The 21,261-nt window shown below is 38.5% G+C and overlaps 1 long non-coding RNA gene across 2 annotated transcripts; it reads right to left on the bottom strand.

The window, feature by feature from the left end:
• Positions 1–672: 672 nt before the first annotated feature.
• LOC128571734 (uncharacterized) lies at positions 673–8,290 on the bottom strand. Of its 2 annotated transcripts, none has more exons than XR_008375954.1 (4): positions 8,196–8,290; positions 7,613–7,770; positions 3,708–4,105; positions 673–2,131 (listed from the first exon to the last, which is right to left on the bottom strand). It is a non-coding gene; the product is annotated as an uncharacterized LOC128571734 (long non-coding RNA). The 2 variants fall into 2 exon arrangements; XR_008375955.1 differs by having other exon boundaries at positions 3,708–3,832.
• Positions 8,291–21,261: the final 12,971 nt, after the last annotated feature.

The raw sequence follows: 21,261 nt of genomic DNA, 5'->3' as shown, positions 1-21,261 counted from the left end.
GATCCAGGTCATGGAAGTTATTAGAAAACCACATAGGTGGGTTGGGTGTAGTGGCTTCTGCCTATAATGCCAACACTTTGGGAGGCTGAGGTGGGAGGATTGCTTGAGCCCAGGAATTCATGACCAACCTGGGCAACTTAGTGAGGCCCTGTCTCTACAAAAAATCAAGAGCTAGCTGGGGATCGTGGTGCATGCCTATAGTCCTAGCCACTCAGGAGACTGAGGCGGGCAGGGTTGTTAAAGCCCAGGGACCATGCCAGGGTACCCTAGCGTGGACCACAGAGCGAGATCTCATGTCGAACAAACAAACAAACAAAAACAAAAACAAAACAAACATCCTCCCCAACACAAAAATACTGTACACACACATAACATTCCCAGGGAAGCACATCAGGGGACGACATAATCAAGGGTCAGGAGGACACAAGTCACCCACCCCCCAGGATGCCACCACTCCTAAGATCCAGCTCATCTGTTGCTCTTTTCTTTCTCCTACTTTATTTCTTCCTTCTGTGCTCCTCGAGAAAGAGATTTGGGTCACTCTGCCTAACCATAATCATGTACACGATAGAGTTCTGGTCAACCATTAGTGGCTGTCTTGGGACAAGGGTCAATCCTTGTCTAATCAGTTGAGCCTGGCCATTTTCCCAGCAGCAGATCCAGAAGCAAGGATTTAAGCATGAGTTTTTATTTAGAAGGTGCAAGGAAAAAGGGTAGCGCTGTGCAGAAGAGACATAGGAAGAGGAGTTGCCTTATTAGGCCAGTTACCATAGTGGGGGAATTCAGGTTTTGTTTTTTTTTAACAGAGTCTCACTCTGTCACCTTGGTAGAGTGCCGTGGCGTCATAGCTCACAGCAGCTTCAAATTCCTGGGCTAAAGCAATTCTTTTGCCTCAGCCTCCCAAGTAGATGGAATTACAGGCTCCTGCTACAACGCCCAGCTATTTTTAGAGATGAGCCACTGCGCCCAGCCTCTGGGTGAGTTAAGTTTAATTCCTTGGGGAAAACCCAGCATGGAACACATGCCTTAGAATGATCCCATCCAGATATGGAGAGAACAGAGGTATTTATACACCAATCTCCTAGTTCACTGGTTGAAGGCTGCTCTCTGGGGATGTTAACTCCTGGTCACCTTTTATCATTCCTTTTTTCTTACCTGGGAAGAGTCACATTTGTGAGTTCTGGTGGGAGGCAAAAAAGCCTCAGGCTAAGAGTTGCAGATACTGGAGCTGGAAACAGGTTGGAGCTCACTAAAATGTCAGAGGGAAATAGGTGGGGCAATAATGACACTAGGATTGCAGGGTCCCATGTGCAGAAGCACAGCAACCTGTGTGCATCCGCCTCTGGCCACCTGACTCATGAGTAAGCTCAGAGAGTGGCAGACACTGAATGTCATCTCAGTTTTTCTGCCAAAGTAAATAACAGTGGGAAAGGCTCTCTAAAAGGAAATGATATTTATTTGGCAATGACAATAACCTGCAGGTATATTCAAGGTGGTAAAGACAAAAGTTTGTAAAGAAAAAAATGAGGAGGGTTACATAAGTTTTTCAGAAGAATTATCCTTCCCTACAAGGATCAATAACAAGGGTAGTGTCAGCCCAAGGTAGAATGGGAAGTTGTTGGGCAGATATCCTCACAGAAATATATATATTTTTTGGTATAAGATTGTGATGACCTTTGTACAACGTTGTAATTTTTGCAGAGTCTTTTGTAGTAGTTTTTCTTAACAAGCATAGGGCATGAGTGTCCTCCCCTTGTGGCCTTTCTGAGTTTCATTTGTCAGGGTTGGACATAAGTGACTCCATTTTGACTTTTCCAATGTTCACATTTCCTCCTGTGGATGAAGATCTGTCTCTGAAAGCATTTCTGATTTGGTTTGATCATCTCTCCGTGCCGGGATAACCTATCCTGACTTCTTGGTTCGGTCTCACATCAGAGGAAGTAGTTGGCAATTAGGAGTCTGTGTCAAAACCCTTTTAGCTACTTTTGAGCAATAAGGAAATTTTGAAGGGAGCAGCTCTTAGACCAGGTATACGCGGAGTTCATTGTTAAGTTTAATTTTGTCTGTTTCATAGATATGGGCCCTCATCTCAAATCTCTGGGACAGCATTATTCTGTTAAAAGTTGTCCTCCTGTAGGAATTTGACAGGCAACAAGTACTAAGTTTCAATATAGAATATATGAAGGAAAATATGAAGTATAATTAATAGTAACATGACAATTCCAGTTTGCTGAATAGTTTTGAGCCATGAATTGCAGGCTTATAGGCAAGCATTTGAATCAATAAAATGACCATGAGGAATCAGGTGAGACCTGTTGTGACAATGTGGCCTGCTTTCTTATTTTGTGTATTCGGATATCAACTTCCCAGGGGAATTTATATATCCAGGTATAACAGATAGTATGAGCAATAGCTCAGACAACACCTTGTTCAGCTAATAGATAAACCAGAGCAACTCTATTGTCATAGAATTTAGGCGAAAGTGACAATTGTGTTAGGGATTTTGTGAAAGTTACTCACGGACTGGACTAAAAGTTTGCTTGTTTGTTTTTTTTCGTGCAAGGACTAGGTTTGGCATGACCTATCCAACAATTCATCAAGTTACCCACAAGAGCTACTGATTATTAAATTTCAATTACACCAAGGCCAGGTGTGGTGGCTGTAATTCCAGCACTCTGGGAGGCTGAGGCAGGTGGATTGCCTGAGCTTACAGGTTGGAGACCGGACTGAGCCAGAGTGAGACCTTGTCTCTAAAAATAGCCTGGCTTTGTGGTGAGCACCTGTAGTTCCAGCTCCGGGGGAGGCTGAGTCAAGAATCGCTTAAGCCCAAGAGTTAGAGGTTGCTGTGAGCTGTGACAGCACATCACTTTACAGAGGGTGACATAGTGAGACACTGTCTCAAAAAAAAAAAATTCAATTACACCATTATCCTGCCAAGTAAAAAAGGTAGGTGTAGGCAAGGAGAAATTAAGAGGGACAGAGTCCTGTTGTGATGGGGAATCTTGTTCCACTATCTTGGGAAAAGCTGTCCACAGCATGACAATGTCAACTTTTTGTCCTGGTTTTGTAGTCTGAAAATCTCTGGTTATGATATTGGGTGGTTTTGTGAACTTTCTGTGTGGCCCACATAACAGACATGAGACTTGTCCATTGAAATTCACACCAAGTTATCTAACTTCTATAGGGCCTTAGGAAAGAGCACTTCCCATTCTTAGAATTTCATGGAAGAAAATTGGATTGGAAGAAGCTAGAAAAATTAGGATCTGGTTTAGCCTACAGATAGATAATAACTTGAAAACAATGTGCAGGGCTACTATCTAATAACAAGCATATTATAGTTTCCCTTTAAAAACATAATTTTTCTTTCTATACTCATTCTGATTTCTACCAAAGATAATCAGAGTAAAGCTAACTTGTTTGTAAGGTAAGTTCAGTTTTATCAAATTTGGTCAACCTAAGTGCAACAAGAATAGTAATTGACCGTATAGGAATCTCAGATTGAACTTTTATAAAGTTTCAAGACTATAAAGCCAAATTAAGGCAGACTTCACACATTGTCAGTATCTATAAATATATTAAATATGACACCTCCATCAAAACCTTTGCAATATAACCAATATTTCCAATTGTATCTTGTTATAAATAAAGCAGATTCTTATTAAACTTATGCAAACAACTATATTGCCATAAAATCTAAAAATACCCACCATCTTCAAATTTTGGAGCAATGAAGTACAGAGAAAAGTAAATGTTTCCACTTTTGTTCACAAAAGTATACTTTACCAAATTGCTGTCAACTATAGATAGTTTAAGACAGAAAGTTTCTTTAAATCTGAAAAACAAAACATGTAAGTAAAAAACCCCACAATGTTTCAAATATCTACCTTCATTTGACGATATTTAATCTCATGTAATTAACTTTGCTTCTGTTTTATCTTAGTAGTTTCTTCATTAGCGTTATAGACATTTTTACTTAGTTCATTCTTCTTGAAGTTATCAGAAACCTGTCTTCAATAGTACATGTCAGAGTCGTTTTTTATGAATTCGATTGCAGATATATTCAAAGAGGAATTAAAACCGTGGATGACAGAGACTGAAAACACTCCTGGGTTAAAAATTTGATCAGAGTTTAGCAAATGACAAGGGAATTCAGTTATTTCTATTGCATACAGCATTTTAAGATAATAATCAGAATCATGACTGAAAGTCTCACTCCAGGACCATCAAACTTCTATTATAGATTTTGCATACTTAGTAGAACACTCACATCAATAACACATCCATATAAGCCGGCCATGGTGGCTCATGCCTGTAATCCCAGCACTTTGGGAGGTCATGGCAGGAGAATCATTAAAGGCCAGGAGTTTAAGACCAGCCTAGGCTACATAGTGAGACCCCCATCTCTATATAAATTAAAAAAAAAAAAGCCAGTCCTGATGGGATGTGCCTGTATTCCAACTACTTGTGAGGATTGGGGGAGTATAACTTCAGCCCAGGAGTTGGAGGTCACAATGAACTGTGATTATGTCCTCCAGCCTGGGTGACAGAGGAGGGGTCTGGTTTTAAAAATATAAGTAAGTAAATAAACAAATTTTAAAAATCCATATAAAGAAACTTTCCCATCACTCTGTTATTTGATTCCATCTGTGCCTCCAATGCTTTCCATAAAATCCAATACATCAAATAAGTCTAATTAGCTTAACATCTCTACAAGATGCGAGATACATCTTTTGAAGATCCCCGGGGCTTCAAATGGGAAAAATCTCAAAGTTAATTCTAGGTCAAAAACATTTAACTTAAAACTCTGATACTAGGGAAGCCCACCAAAGATGTCAAAAACTGTAAAACATTTAATTAAAACAGAATCACAGATCATTATGAAATAATAGTCATTCACTTTATCAGAAAGACAATTAAAAGACTTCAAAAGCAAATATGACAAGTTACATGGATATTAAAAACAACACAATCTTAACTCTTTGAAAGCTTGGTTTTCCTAAACAGGACAAAACCTCATAAAGACAACATGAAGCCCAGAATATTATCTTGATAAAACACAAAATCTTTCTTTCCTAGGCCAATTACCAAAAGATAAAGAAAAAAACTCCGGCAGTGTGATTGCTTCTCCTCATGGGAAGCCCATTTAAGCAACCTAGAAATTGAACCTGTTGAAAAGGTGTTTGAATTCAATTAGACACTACAGAGTGTGTGTTCAAGGTTATGAGTGTATACCTTATCATAGAAGAAGTAAACACGAAAACTCGTACCTTGAGAAAGGGAATACATGGCTTTCAGAAAAAGTAAAGCACATGAAATTTCCTGGCTGCACAGAATAATTCAAACATACCAAAAAAAGCCAACAGTACAGAATCAGTAATGCTTGGAGGAAAGCATTACTTTTCTAAGCCTTTAAGACAAACATTTCAGCGTTAGGCCACAATAGCAGAGTTAGAACCAGAGAAGATTACAGGAACTGATCAAAAAATTGAGGGAGAGAGTGATTAACTAAGCCAAAATGTACCCTCTCAGGGGGAGGAAGAAGGCAATGATGTATGACCAGCAAATCGCGTGCAGAGAGATTTGGCAAAAGCTAAACTTCCGAGAGATCAATCTGAAAAACTTCAAATGAAAGACTATTTGGAGAAATGAAATTACTATTTTAAATGAAACAAATAGCATTTTAAATCTAGAGTTAGGGGAATTAAACAAAAACTGTAAAACAGGAAATAGATGTGGTTAATAATATGGTAGAAAATTTAAAGAAAATAAGATTTTAGAATTCAAAATCAAAATCTCTTATAATTTGTTTTAATCAAGAGCAGATGATACTCCACGAAACTTTGTTACTGTGAACAAAGACAGCCAGTTTTATACCAAAATTGTGTTAAATTTTCAGAAAAAGCTATGAACAATTTTTCTTCTCATTTTACAGAGTTTGATTACACACAAAATTTATTTCAAAAGATTCATCTTTCACCAACCTTTTTCCACTTGCTCAAGTATTTTATGACTTCTTAAGCCTTAATTTTGTTTTATCTTTTTTTCTTTTTTCATATTGTGACAATTAATCGTTCTACCTTAGGACAAAAATTTACTTTTCTTTTTCCTTTATCTTTTGACCACAAAAGATTCTTTTTCATACAAAGCTATCTTTTTAACCTTTCCTACCAAACATATATCCTCATATTTATAATTTTTTTGCATCTCTCCTCATTTCTTTCTATCTTATTTTTATTTTCTTCTTATATATGTATTTTGAAACAACTTTTAACCTCCAAATTAGACAAAATTATTCTTTTTTAAAAAATATTTTTGCGTCCTTTTAACTTTTTTTTAACCAGTAATATATCTTAGTTTTTCTAGTACACTTGGTATGCACATTACATATATTAGTTACATATATTAATTAAAATTTTTAACTCTTAGTAACCATAATTTTTAGTCAAGAATTATGGAAATAAGCAATTTTGAACTGTCTGTCATATACCAACAGCTTATGAATACACGTCTTTCAATTTTGGAAATGTGCTTTTTTATTACACAATCATTCAATGCAGAAGAGACATATTTATTAACAGACCCAAATATCTATTGTTTTTTTACAAAATTTAGAAGGCCAAGAATGAATTTAAGTTAAGCAATTTATGTTTCAATATTTTATCTTATTTGGAAATGACCCAGACATTTAGTAAGTGTCTATTAGTTAATTTATTACTTAATTTAACATAATGTAACTTTAAGACTTTAAATTACATGCAAAAGTTTATTTATAAACATTTTATCTCGTTTACATTTACCTTATTTATTTTTTAACAATTATACCTAGATGACTTATGAAAACTGAACTATTAGACAGAAGTGGTCGTTATTTAAAGTGCCTTTCTGTTAATCATTTTATAGCATGTAAACAGGTCTTCACTTAAGTAAGTTTCCTAAAGTTTAGGGTATTTTGCTGATTATGTTAGAAGATAGATCTGTTTTCATTAAATGAACAATATTACGCTAGTCTTATTCATTTTCCTTTTAAGGCTGGATTTATAGTTTTATGACCTTAAAACATCTATCGGGTACGAATATCAACCTATGCAAGAAATAACAATTTTTTTTTTTGAGACAAAGTCTCACTATGTCACCCTCGGTAGAGTGTTGTGGTATCATAGCTCACAGCAACCTTAAACTCTTGGGCTTAAGTAGCTGGGACTACAGACCCTGCCACAACACCTGGCTATGTTTTTGTTATTGTTGTCAGTGTTGTTTAGCAGGCCCTGGCCGAGTTCCAACCCACCAGTCCCGGTGCATGTGGCCAGAGCCCTAACCACTGAACATGGCAGTAACAATTTTAAAATTAGTTTATTTACAAAAGATTTATCCGAGTCACAAGAACTTAAAGCATTTATTTATGTTAATTACTACATTTCTGATGACTTACTTGCTTCTAGCACTTAATTCTTTTCCTTCAAGTTGCCTAAATAGAGCTCTTTGTAAATTAAATATCATCTACATGTTAAATATATAGACACAAAAACACACAGTTGCACAAAAACAAAAATCTTATAGTTTTCACGTTAAAATTCTAGTCTTGAGACAGTAAAACATGGTAATAGAAACTCACCAGTTGATGAGAAGGCAGTTGGATCCAAATTATATCTCTGACAAAATTAAGGTTATATTCATGTGGCTAAATGTTAAGGTTTTGATTTTTCCTGACAGCCAATATTATGAAGGCAGTGAACCAAATTTTGGGCAAAGCAGTTTCCATAGTACTTTGATCTACAAAAAAAAAAACACACACACACACAAAAAACTCTTTTACACTCATACTCCCCCTCCCCCACCTCTTTGTTTAGTTTTAAATGAATTGCTTTAGTTATTTTAGTTAGGGCTTGGTAGAAAAATAAACCTCCGGGTGCACTTTAGTAACAGATTCATCTAAATATATGGGAAAAAGTCAGCAGATTGAGGGTAAACAGAAAAACAGAGAAATTAAATGCCTCTCTATGCATAGAACATTCAGATTGTTTAACCTTTGTCATTGAAGTTTTCTAAGCAAATCAAGTTTAGAGAATTCGAATAATTCCTATAATGGTCATAAATTATCCTTTACGTTATTTGTCCATCACTTTAAAAATGTACTTGAGAATGGATCATAAGTTTTGAATATATAGCCTGCTTCAGTCTCCAGGGGTTTGTCATACCTTAGGATTTTGAGGGTTCCTCTCATTTCTTATTAATCTCTTGATAGCAAAAAGAAAATCCTGTAAGTCCTATTGGAAATGTCAGTAGTTCGGACTGGTGCTTTGTTCTACAGGGTATGGCACTGAATTTTTTTTTTTTTTTTAATTTGGCAGATGGCCTTTGCCCTAGATGTCTGACCTACAACCAAGTTTTCCCCAATTGCATGGAAATTTTTTTGAGACTGGCAGGCGCCCTAGCAGTAATCTTGTCTGTCCATGGCCAGTTTATTTTAACATGGGAGATGTTTTCTTCATAGACCAGAGTCCCTTACAGATGCTGGTGACTGTCCTAGTGACTTTTAATTGACCCACCTGTGCTCACCTTTAGAATGCTTATTTTTTGTTCTTGGAAGCTGTTCAGAAACGAGTACAGAAAAGTAAAAAAGCCAAATTACTTGTACATACTCATAACCAAACCAAAACAAATAAGGATGTTTCAAACATGCTAGGCTAGGTGGTACAGACCAAACAAAATATGATATCAGGTGCACAGAGAAAAACCAGATGGGTTCACCAGAAAAGATGTGCTTTGTTTCTATGTGAGTTCTGTAGAAACCAGGGTACTCTCCAGGATGACGCCATCCTCAAACCAGAAGGGGCTTGCCAGCAAAGACAGAAGTCTTTTATAGTCCCAAGATCCCAAGTCTCAGATCTAGAAAAAATAATTTTGTGCTTTGTATGGAACCAGAGAAGAGCCCACAAAGCCAAAGCAACCTTAAGCTAAGAGGACAAATTGGGAAGCATTGCTTTACCAGATTTTGAGCTATATTACAAGGATATAGTAACCAAAACAGGATGGTATTGGCACAAGAGCAGAGACATAGACCAATGGATCAAAGCAGAAAACCCAGATATGAAACCATCCTCCTATGGCCATCTGATCTTTGACAAAGCAGACAACAACATACACTAGGGAACAGAATTCCTATTCAATAAATGGTGCTGGGATAATTGGACAGCCACATGTAGAAGACTGGAACAGGGTCCACATCTGTCACCCCTCACAAAAAGTAATTCACGATGGATAACAGACTTAAATTTAAAGCATAAAACCATAAGAATTCTAGAAGAAAACGTTGGAAAAGAATTTATGAAGACACCAAAAGCAATCACAGCAACAATAAAAATTCACAAATGAGACTTGATTAACTTAAAGATCAAGTTAATAATCAAAGGAAAATCAAGGAAATAATCAACAGAGGGAATAGACAACCTACAGAATGAGAAAAAATATTTGCAGGCTACACATCCAGCAAAGAGCTGATAACCAGAATCTGCAAAGAACTCAAGTGAATCGACAAGAAAATAGCAAACAATCTCATTAAAAAGTGGGCAGAACAAATTTTTGGAACAAAACGACAATGAAGACACGAATTATCAGAACCTCTGGGATACCACAAAGGCAGTCTTAAGAGGGAAATTTATAGCACTACAAGCCTTCTCAAGAGAACGGAAAGAGAGGAAGTTAACAACTTAATGGGACATCTCAAACAACTGGAAAAGGAAGAACATTCCAACCCCAAACCCAGTAGAAGAAAAGAAATAACCAAAATTAGAGCAGAATTAAATGAAATTGAAAACAAAAGAATTATACAACAGATCAATAAATCAAAAAGTTGGTTTTTTGAAAAGGTCAATAAAATAGATAAACCTTTGGCTAACCTAACCAGGAAAAAAAGAGTAAAATCTCTAATTTCATCAATCAGAAACAACAAAGATGGAATAACAACAGACTCCTCAGAAATTCAAAAAATCCTTAATGAATATTACAAGAAACTTTATTCTCAGAAATATGAAAATCTGAAGGAAATTGACCAATACTTGGAAGCATGTCACCTTCCAAGACTTACCCACAATCAAGTGGAAATGTTGAACAGGCCCTTATCAAGTTCTGAAATAGCATCAACCATAAAAAATCTCCCTAAAAAGAAAAGCCCAGGACCAGATGGCTTCACATCAGAATTCTTTAAAGAGGAATTAGTACATATATTACTCAATCTGTTCCAAAATGTAGAAAAAGAAGGAAGACTACCCAACACGTTCTATGAAGCAAACATCACCCTGATCCCCAAACCAGGAAAAGACCCAACAAGAAAAGAAAATTATAGACCAATATCACTGATGAATATAGATGCAAAAATATTCAACAAAATCCTAACAAACAGAATCCAGCAACACATCAAACAAATTATACATCATGACCAAGTCGGTTTTATCCCAGGGTCTCAAGGCTGGTTCAATATACATAAATCCAAAGTATAATTCAGCACATAAATAAATTAAAAAACAAAGACCATATGATTCTCTCAATTGATGCAGAAAAAGCTTTTGATAATATCCAGCATCCCTTCGTGATCAGAACACTTAAGAAAATTGGTATAGAAGGGACATTTATTAAACCGATAGAGGCCATCTACAGCAAACCCACAGTCAATATCATATTGAATGGAGTTAAACTGAAATCATTTCCACTCAGATCAGGAACCAGATAAGGCTGCCCATTGTCTCCACTGCTCTTTAACATTGTAATGGAAGTTTTAGCCATCGCAATTAGGGAATAAAAGGCAATCAAGGGTATTCATATAGGGTCAGAAGAGATCAAACTTTCACTCTTCTCAGATGATATGATTGTATATCTGGAAAACACCAGGGATTCTACTACAAAACTCTTAGAAGTGATCAAGGAATACAGCAGCGTCTCAGGTTACAAAATCAACATTCATAAATCGGTAGCCTTTAAATATACCAACAATAGTCAAGCTGAAAAAACAGTTAAGGACTCTATTCCATTCACAGAGGTGCCAAAGAAGATGAAATATTTGGGGGTTTATCTAACAAAGGACATGAAAGATCTCTATAAAAAGAACTATGAAACTCTAAGAAATGAAATAGCTGAAAATGTTAACAAATGGAAAAACATACCATGCTCATGGCTGGGAAGAATCAATATTGTTAAAATGTCCATACTACCCAAAGCAATATACAATTTTAATGCAATCCCTATTAAAGCTCTGCTGTCATACTTTAGAGATCTTAAAAAAATAATACTTCGTTTTATATGGAATCAGAAAAAGACCTCGAATAGCCAAGACATTACTCAGAAATAAAAACAAAGCAGGAGGAATCACACTACCAGACTTCACCTCAGACTATACTATAAATCGATAGTGATCAAAACAGCATGGTACTGGCACAAAAACAGAAGTAGATGTCTGGAACAGAATAGAGAACCAAGAGATGAATCCAGCTACTTATCGTTATTTGATCTTTGACAAGCCAATTAAAAACATTCAGTGGGGAAAAGATTCCCTATTTAACAAATGGTGCTGGGTGAACTGGCTGGCAACCTGTAGAAGACTGAAACTGGACCCACACCTTTCACCATTAACTAAGATAGACTCTCACTGGATCAAAGATTTAAACTTAAGACATGAAACTATAAAAATACTACAAGAGAGTGCAGGGAAAACCCTTGAAGAAGTCGGTCTGGGTGAGTATTTTATGAGGAGGACCCCCCACGCAATTGAAGCAGCTTCAAAATACACTACTGGTACCTGATCAAACTAAAAAGCTTCTGCACAGCCAAGAACACAGTAAGTAAAGCAAGCAAACAGCCCTCAGAATGGGAGAAGATATTTGCAGGTTATGTCTCCGACAAAGGTTTAATAACCAGAATCCACAGAGAACTCAAACGTATAAGCAAGAAAAGAACAAGTGATCCCATCGCAGGCTGGGCAAGGGACTTGAAGAGAAACTTCTCTGAAGAAGACAGGTGCACGGCCTACAGACATATGGAAAAATGCTCATTATCTTTAATCATCAGAGAAATGCAAATCAAAACTACTTTGAGATATCATCTAACTCCAGTAAGATTAGCCCATATCACAAAATCCCAAGACCAGAGATGTTGGCGCGGATGTGGAGAAAAGGGAACACTTCTGCACTGTTGGTGGGAATGCAAATTAATACATTTCTTTTGGAAAGATGTTTGGAGAACACTTAGAGATATAAAAATAGATCTGCCATTCAATCCTATAATTCCTCTACTGGGCATATACCCAGAAGACCAAAAATCACATCATAACAAAGATATTTGTACCAGAATGTTTATTGCAGCCCAATTCATAATTGCTAAGTCATGGAAAAAGCCCAAGTGCCCATTGATCCACGAATGGATTAATAAATTGTGGTATATGTACACCATGGAATATCATGCAGCCTTCAAGAACGATGGAGACTTTACCTCTGTCATGTTTACATGGATGGAGCCGGAACATATTCTTCTTAGTAAAGTATCTCAAGAATGGAAGAAAAAGTATCCAATGTACTCAGCCCTACTATGAAACTAATTTATGGCTTTCATATGAAAGCTATAACCCAGTTACAACCTAAGAATATGGGGAAAGGGGAGAAGGTGGGGAGGGAGGGGGGAGGATGGGTGGAGGGAGTGTGATTGGTGGGATTACACCTGTGGTGTATCTTACAAGGGTACATGTGAAACTTAGTAAATGTAGAATATAAATGTCTTAACACAATAACTAAGAAAATGCCAGGAAGGCTATGTTAACCGGTGTGATGAAAATGTGTCAAACGGTCTATAAAACCAGTATATGGTGCCCCATGATCGCATTAGTGTACATAGCTATGATTTAATTTTAAAAAAAAGTGGGCAAAAGACATGAACAGAAACTTTCAAAAGAAAGTGGACAAATGGCCAATAAACATATGATAAAATACTCATTATCTGTAATCATCAGGAAATTGCCAATCAAAACCACAATGAGGTATCACCTAACTCCAGTGAGAACGGCTTTTATCCAAAACAAAACAGAACAACCCAAACCACAGATTCTGCCATGAATATGAAAAGAAAGAAACACTTGTACACTGTGGTGCGATGGCAAACTGAGTACAACCTCCACAGAAAGTAGTTTAGAGATAATTCAAAGAACTGAAAGGGCACCTACCATTTGATTCAGCAATCCCACTACTGGGTATTTACCTAAAGGAAAAAATGTCATTTTATCAAAAAAACACGTGCATTCAAATGTTTATGGCAGCACAATTCACAATTGCAAAGATGTGGAATCAGCTCAAGTGCCCATCAATACATGAGTGGATTGATGAAACATGATATATTTATCCCCAAAGAACAGGTGTATTTAAAGGCTACTTAGCAGCATCTTACAAGGGTATATGTGAAACTTGGTAAACGGTCTGTGAAGCTAGTGTATGATGCCCCACGATCATATCAATGTACACAGCTATGATTTAATAAAAAAAAAAAAATTTTTACAAAAAAAAAATAAAAAATAAATAAAGGCTACTCAGCCACAGAAAGGGTGAACTAATACCTTTGGTAACAATCTGGATGGAACTGGAAATCATTCTTCTAGTGAAGTTTCTCAAGAATGGAAAAACAAACACCACATATACTTACTATTAGATTGGAACTAATCAATGAATACCCATGTGCACATTTGGTAGTAAAACTTCACAGTAAGCAAGCAGGTGGGCCGAGTCACCAGGGGAGCAGAGGAGTAAATTCACATTTAACAGGTACAGTGAACAATATCCTGATGAGGGATAGAATTAGATTTAGAATTTTTTAGAATTTTGACTAAAACTGTACAAAAGCAATTCATGTAACCAAAATATTTGTATTCCCGTAATATTCTGAATTTTAAAAAATTACTGGCTTCTATGCCTGAGTTCTACCAAATATGCTACAGCAAAAAAGATTATGAACAAACTGGCCCTAGCGTTTGTACTCACAATACAGTGTTTAGAATCCTGTCTTGAAACTGATTTCAGAGTTATTGGGATTAGGGAGGTGGAGAAGAGGCCGTCTTTCTGTTTCACGTGAACGGCTGGTTTTGAGGTTTTTGACTTGATTCAAAATAGTAAGATTAAACATGATTATACAGGAATATTTTAATGACTGCGTCGGTGTGTAGGCGTAGAAGAGAGTGAAAATTATTGTTTTTCTTTAGATTAAGTATTTGAATCTTAATGTAACAGGAGGAACTGGGTTTTAGCTCTTTCTGTGCCCTGCTATGTTTATATTAATGAATTCTCCAAGATTCGATGAGGTTATTGGTGTGGATCACTCCATAATGCTTGAATTGTGCTTCTAAGTGTGCACTAGAAGAACTTGTATATATTTCATACTTCTAATGGAAAAAGGGCAAAGGCAAACTGTAGTAACTGAGGGAACAGAAGTGGCCAAGTAAAGGATAAGCTTAAAAAATAGCCGCATGAGACTTGGCCAACAGACTCGTGGAATTTCAGTTACCTATGAAGTTTTTCCTTCTCTCTCTTCCTTTGGAACTAAGAGCTTTGGATTAACTAATCCTGCTCGTGCTTTTGGATTACTCAAATTCTGTTTCTTGCTTTAGAAGAAAACATAAGACTGTTGGACCAGTATTGCAGTTTGGTGGTATCATTTCTCATAAAAAAAAAAAAAAAAAAAACTTGGGCGGCGCCTGTGGCTCAGTGAGTAAGGCGCTGGCCCCATATGCCGAGGGTAGTGGGTTCAAGCCCAGCCCCGGCCAAACTACAACAAAAAAAAAAAAAAATAGCTGGGCGTTGTGGCGGGCGCCTGTAGTCCCAGCTGCTCGGGAGGCTGAGGCAAGAGAATCGCGTAAGCCCAAGAGTTAGAGGTTACTGTGAGCTGTGTGATGCCACGGCACTCTACCGAGGGTGATAAAGTGAGACTCTGTCTCTACAAAAACAAACAAACAAACAAAAAAAACAATAATTTGATTATCCAAACTGATGTATTTAAAGGCTATCATTCTAACAAAGGCACATTAAAACATACGTATTTCCAACTCTCTAATCTCTTTATAGGTTAACTAATAAATCTGTTTTCTTTAAACCTTTGCAATAGTTCTTTGAACTCACAACAGATGGTTAGCAAGCTGATTTTTTATGTGTTCTATACAAATAACTAAACTTTCTATATGTTGTGTACTTTCATTTTGGTAATTGGATCTCCATTTGATAGTCTCATTTGTATAACTTACTTGCCATCTGAAAATTGTTCTTGTGCCAGTTCCTAATGTCATTGAAAGTTAATTTTCTTTGCTTTTAAAATATCTAGATGATAAATAAAAAGTGATGAAAACAATTTAAAACTGAATTTATTTTAAAATGAATTTTTAAAAAAGACAAAATAAATGGGACAGTTAAGAAGATATTTTATTCAGGCTATTTCAATAGGGGAGAGCCATCCTGATGTGACAATCAAGGTATTGTGGCAAGGTGGCTATGACTTACATGAGTCTAGGGAGGGGGAGACAAGTGACAGGTGAGTGATATACAGTTGGAATTGTTTTGCAACCAAGGGAAATCTCAACCAGCTGAACAGGAAATGTTTATTTTTGTATATAGCTTGTTTCAGGGGGACAAATAATTCTAATGTTAATCATTTGGAAATTGGAGGGTCTGTATTTGGCCTCATCACAGACAAACAGGGGAGTATATCTGTGAATCTTATGGCAGGATGTATCATCTAAATTAAAGGAAGGAATGGTTCTTCTAGGAAAGTGATTTCCGGCAACACAAAAGGATGGGGGAGGGTGTATTATGTAAAACCCAAGGTTGGGAGATACCTTAACTATTGCTGTTTTTCAGGGGCACAGATTTAAGTAAAGTTCAATAATGTCAATGTATGGAAAAAAGTATGAAAATTAAACCACATTTTATTAAATACTAAATCTCACTTATTAAAACAAAATAAACAAACAAAAAAGCAGGACACGCAGACACACAGTCATGCACTCACGCGCTCTGTCCTCCCCCACTGCAGATGCAGCAAGAGCCCTCTCTTCAAATGCACACCTGCTCTTCCTCTGCTGGCTTCCCCTTAGCTTTTAAGTTAAAGATCAAAGTCCTTAGCAAGTTCTCTAGACTCCATCTGAGCTGGCCCATCTGTTCTTTGTCAGCATCCCAGAACCTTCTTCCCCCTCCCTCTGGACACTCCAGTCTCACTGCTCTTTCCTTGTTCTTTTTTGCCTCAGGGTTCTTGCCCAGATTGTTTTTTCTGCCTCAACAGCTCTCCATACCATGCCAGCACTGCTGTAATCCCAGGATTTAGGGAAATCTACATGGAAGGATCACTTGAAGTAAGGAATTTGAGACCGACCTGGGCAACATAATGAGATTCTACCTCTACAAAAAATTTAAAAAGCAGCCGGCACATATCTTTAGTCCTATGTACTCAGAAGGCCTTTGATAACACTTTTGTAACAAAAACCTCTCCAAGCCAAAATAAAAAATAGTCTCACATCAAGAGATAATTATTTAGCTCAAGGGAGGAGTGAGACATGGCTGCTGCATTCAGCACCTCTCTGGGCCTGATAATTACAGGGGGCTCCAATTCCTCAGATAAAAGTTTCTTTTCTTTCTCAATTCCAATGTGAAGAATGCGTAACAAGTGGTCATCTGAGCAAGAGGACAGAAGAAAGCTGTCTCCCAGGAAATCCCGAGTGGGAGTCCGGTGGGGCATTCAGTTCTTCTATGAGTTTCCCATGCGGCATGTTATATCCTCACCCCAGATTTTGTCATGGGACTACTATGTGAAGCCCCAAGGAGCCTTTTATAAATGTAAAGAAGATGTTCCCTTTGGACCAAATGGGCAGAGTGCGGGCTAGATTTTAGCTCAGTCTTGTCTCCTTGTGTAGTTTACAACCTGCCCAACCATGTACAGGGGCCCACAGAGTCTCTACAAGCAGTCACTTTGTCTGAGGTGAGGTTTTTCTTTCTTTTACATAAATATAAAAGGGGTCTCACTGTGTTGCCCAGACTGGTCTCAAACTCCTGAGCTCAAGCAGTCCTCCTGCCTCAGCCTCCCAAGTACCCAGGACTGAGGTGTGAGCCACTGATTCCAGGTGTGAGTCACTGATTCCAGCTAAATTTTCATTGGTCAGCTCCACTAGGTCATTTATTATTTTTTGTTGAGAAATCATTTTCACAGGGGGGCCAGGTATCAGTAGTGAATAGGTTCTAAGCCAGTTACCATGTATTCACTTATTTAATCCCCGTAATAGCCCTATTATACCATTATTAACCCTTAAAAATTTTTTTATTTGTAACATATATATTTATAGGGTACATATGACATTTTGATGCAGGCATAAATGTGAATTAATCAAATCAGGGCAATTGTGGTATCCATCACCTCACACATTTATCCTTTCTTTGTGTTAAGAACATTCCAATTCCATTCTTTTACTTACTTAAAAGTATACCCTAACTTATTGTTGATTATAGTCACTTTCTTGTGCTAATATTAACCCCATTTTTATGGAGGCTGAGAGTGGCTAATTTGCTAAATGACAGGGCTGGGATTTGAACCCAGGCCAGCTAGCTGTTTTAGCAAAGATGTGAGAGACCCCATCCTCCTAAGTCGCTGCTAAGCTGGGGCCTCTGAAGAGCACCCTTGCTCCTTCTTTTTGTTTCCAGCTTGTATATGAACAAGGATGCCTCAGAATGAGCACACTGTTTTTTTAGATACACTAATACATTCCCTGGTCTGGGAACAAGGCCTGAGCCTGTGCAATTTGTTGCTGTAGCCAATAGCTTCAACACTTCAAGGTTTTCCTTTGGAAGTCATTTGTGTCACCCTTATTTCCTAGTTATTGTGGGACACCCCACCCCACCATGGGCACCTGATTTCTGACAAACACCTATTCAGATTGAAAACAGGCTGGAGCTTTAAACAGGAGTTCTTGGGTGGTCAGATAAAGAATTGAGAGACACACCACTAACAAACACAGAGCCACAAAAACAGAGTAGGACAAGCGACTGTCCCTTGTGAAAAGAAAAGAGAGCCAAAAAAAGAAACCCTGCTTGCCACCATCATAGGCAACCTGTGCATGTGCCTTCCATGGAGGCACTTCAAGTCACACCAGAGAGTACCCTGGTCAGAGGTTTTCAGTTGACACACCCCTTCCTAGCAGACAGGACAACCAGGATAAAATAAAAATATGCCTTGTTAGAATATTCAACGTTTATTGATAAACATAAAAAAGTTCTACAAAAGTTAAGAAAAGGCTTAGCAGTAGAGGGGTGGCAGAAAACGGCTCACCAATCTTTACTCAAATTTCTACTTATATACCAAAGCTACCCTTTTCCAATGTGGTGTTCTTTCTTAATTTGCATAGTTCAAAGTAAAAGCCACATGAACGTTTAGTATAACTCAGTGACTTATTACAACATTGTACTTCAAAAGTTAATTTCCTAAATCAATCCACCTACACTACTCAAGAAAGGCAGCTTTAGGGTGGGAGCTAAATTTACAAAACAGTAAGAAAGGGAGACAGTGAAGGTCAGGCAGGACCTAAACCAACCAGCCCAGCTGTGTCAAATGGGAAATAGAGGGTGAAGGTCAGGCAGGACCTAAACTGACCAGACCAGCTGTGTCATGTCCACCTCAGCCTGCCTGACTCCATCTGATTCTCACTACAGGGGCTTTCACAGGTGCCCCTCTGCCCTGTTGTTCCATCTGCCTTTGAATAAATTCATCTTTACATTAATCTTCCCTGGCCCTATGCTTCGTTTTGTCAATTTTAACTACTTACTTTAGGGTTGTTCTCTGCTTTACAGAGTTCCCTCTAAGTAACGGGCAGAGGCTGCTTTTTGCTTTTCAGAGACCCCTTCAAGATCAATGAGGTTAGGGGTGTTGGAAACAAGCACAAATTCCTGAATTAATATACTTTTCTGATATGAGAAATAGGACTCAACTGGTCTCTGGGGCTTTAAGTCCAGCCATCCTCCCCCAAAAATCAATGAATGGCCTTAAAAGTCACAGAGACCAATTGAATCTTGTTTCTTTATCAGAACAGGACAGGTTTCTCATGCTAAACTTCTCTTCTAAAAAAAGAAAGAAAAACAAAAGAATACGTATATTCTGGAATTTAGCCTTCTTTCCAAACCCACCCCTAAACTCAGTCAAATGAAAATGTTCCCAGTTATGAATCCAGGTCTTGAGTGCTGAATATTTCTATCAAGAAAATAATCTGGGCTTGGCGTCCATAGCACAGTGGTTGTGGCATCAGCCACATGCACCGAGAGTGGTGGGTTCAAACTCGGCCCGGGCCAGCTAAACAAGTGCAACAAAAAAATAGCTGGGCGTTGTGGTAGGCACCTATAGTCCCAGCTACTTTGGAGACTGAGGCCGGACAATCTCTTAAGCCCAAGAGTTTGAGGTTGCTGTGAGCTGTGATGCCACAGCATCTACCAAGAGTGACATAGTGAGATTCTGTCTCAAAAAAAAAAAAAAAGAAAAAAGAAAAAGAAAATAATCTGGCTGGGCGCTATGGCTCACACCTGTAATCTAAGACCAGCCTGAGCAAAAAGCGAGACCCCCATCTCTACTAAAAATAGATAACCTGAGGCAAGAGGATCACTTCAGTCCAAGGATTGGAGGTTGCTGTGAACTATGATGCCACAGCATCTATCCAGGGTGACAGCTTGAGACTCTGTCTCAAAAAAAAAAAAAAAAAGAAGAAAAGAAAAGAATCTGAGGCTGGGCGTGGTGGCTTATGCCTATAACCCTAGCACTCTGGGAGGCTGAAGCAGGTGGATTGCTTAAGCTCAGGAGTTAAACACAAGCCCAGCCAGAGCAAGACCCCATCTCCAAAAATAGCCAGGGCTTGTGGGGGTGGTGGGGGACAGGGGGGAGGCTATAGTCCCAGCTAGGCACCCAGCTACTCCGGAGGCTGAGGCAAGAGTATTACTTGAGCCCAAGAGTTTGAGGCTGCTGTGAGCTATGACTCCACAGCACTGAAGGAGCTAAGATACCCTGATACCTACAGCACTCTACCAAGGGTGACAAAGTGAGATGGAGGGAAAGAGGGAGGGAGGGAGGGAGAAAGGGAGGAAGGAAGGAATCTAGCATGATTTTATGTTCTCAGCACTGGATGGACTCTAAGAGGTCATCTGGTCCTTTCCACAGCCCGCAAGATTCCTACAAAAGAGCACAGTTTGGTCAGAAATTCTACTCTGCAGCCCAAGCTGGATTCAAATACCCACCTAATAAGGGATTAATAGCAGTACTTCAAAACTGCTATTAGCACGGAGTCCAGGGATTCACTGACAGGGCCTTTCATATTGTAGAACTCAGCCATTGGCTTCTTATTTCCTTATTCGTGGTGAGTTGGGGTATGTCTCTGTGCCAAGTTGCTTCCCCCAACTCCCCACAAACTGGTTCTTTTGTACCTTACCCCATTTACCTTCCCTAAGCCTCATTCCCCATTATTCTTTCCTAAGTAACTCTTCATTCCTTGTATCTTTTAAAATACCATTTCCTTGAGAGAAACTTCCGGGACACCTCCACACGCCCCACTCCTTATTGAGAGTCTTTCTTAAAGTACCCTGCATTTTTTCCTTCATTATTTTAACAGTTTATAACTGCCTATTTATTTTAATTAATCTGTCTTTTATCCATGAACTGTGAGGTCTACCAGGGATGTTGTCTGTCTTGTTCTATCCTGTTCCCTCAGTACCAACTTGTAGAAGGCATTAAATATTTAAGGAAAACAGTTACAATTCGTTCCTGATCTCAGCCTCAGAAAGGGACAGCGAGCTGCTCGAAATCACACAGGTTAGTGGCGGACTTGATCCCAAGTCTCTTCCTTGTGACCTAAAGACTTTATCCCCAGCTGACATGAATCTTCCTCAAGTACCCTCTACTATATTTTGAGAGCCCCCAAATTCAGAGACAGAGGAAGTAGAGCAGTGTGAAGGACAGGAGATACATGATTTGCTTTGGCCTCTACGTGGGCATGTGGTAAAGCGAGGAACTAAGGCAACAACGACGTGGCAGGCTGGCTACAAGGCCGGACTCAGCAAACTGACAGCTATTGTAAGCAGCTCAGGCTGGAAGGGCGGGAGAAGCAAGAACAGAGGGTCTGCGCAGGCGCAGTCAAGGAGCTCTACTCTTTCCCCCCTCCGCCCCTCCGGTTCCGCCCGGGTCACAGGACTCTTAGAACAGTCAGCTGACCTCACGCTGCGTGAATCA

The sequence above is a fragment of the Nycticebus coucang genome, chromosome 2, assembly GCF_027406575.1.
Source record: "Nycticebus coucang isolate mNycCou1 chromosome 2, mNycCou1.pri, whole genome shotgun sequence".
Taxonomy (NCBI): domain Eukaryota; kingdom Metazoa; phylum Chordata; class Mammalia; order Primates; family Lorisidae; genus Nycticebus; species Nycticebus coucang.
This window is presented reverse-complemented; position numbering and strand designations above follow the sequence as displayed.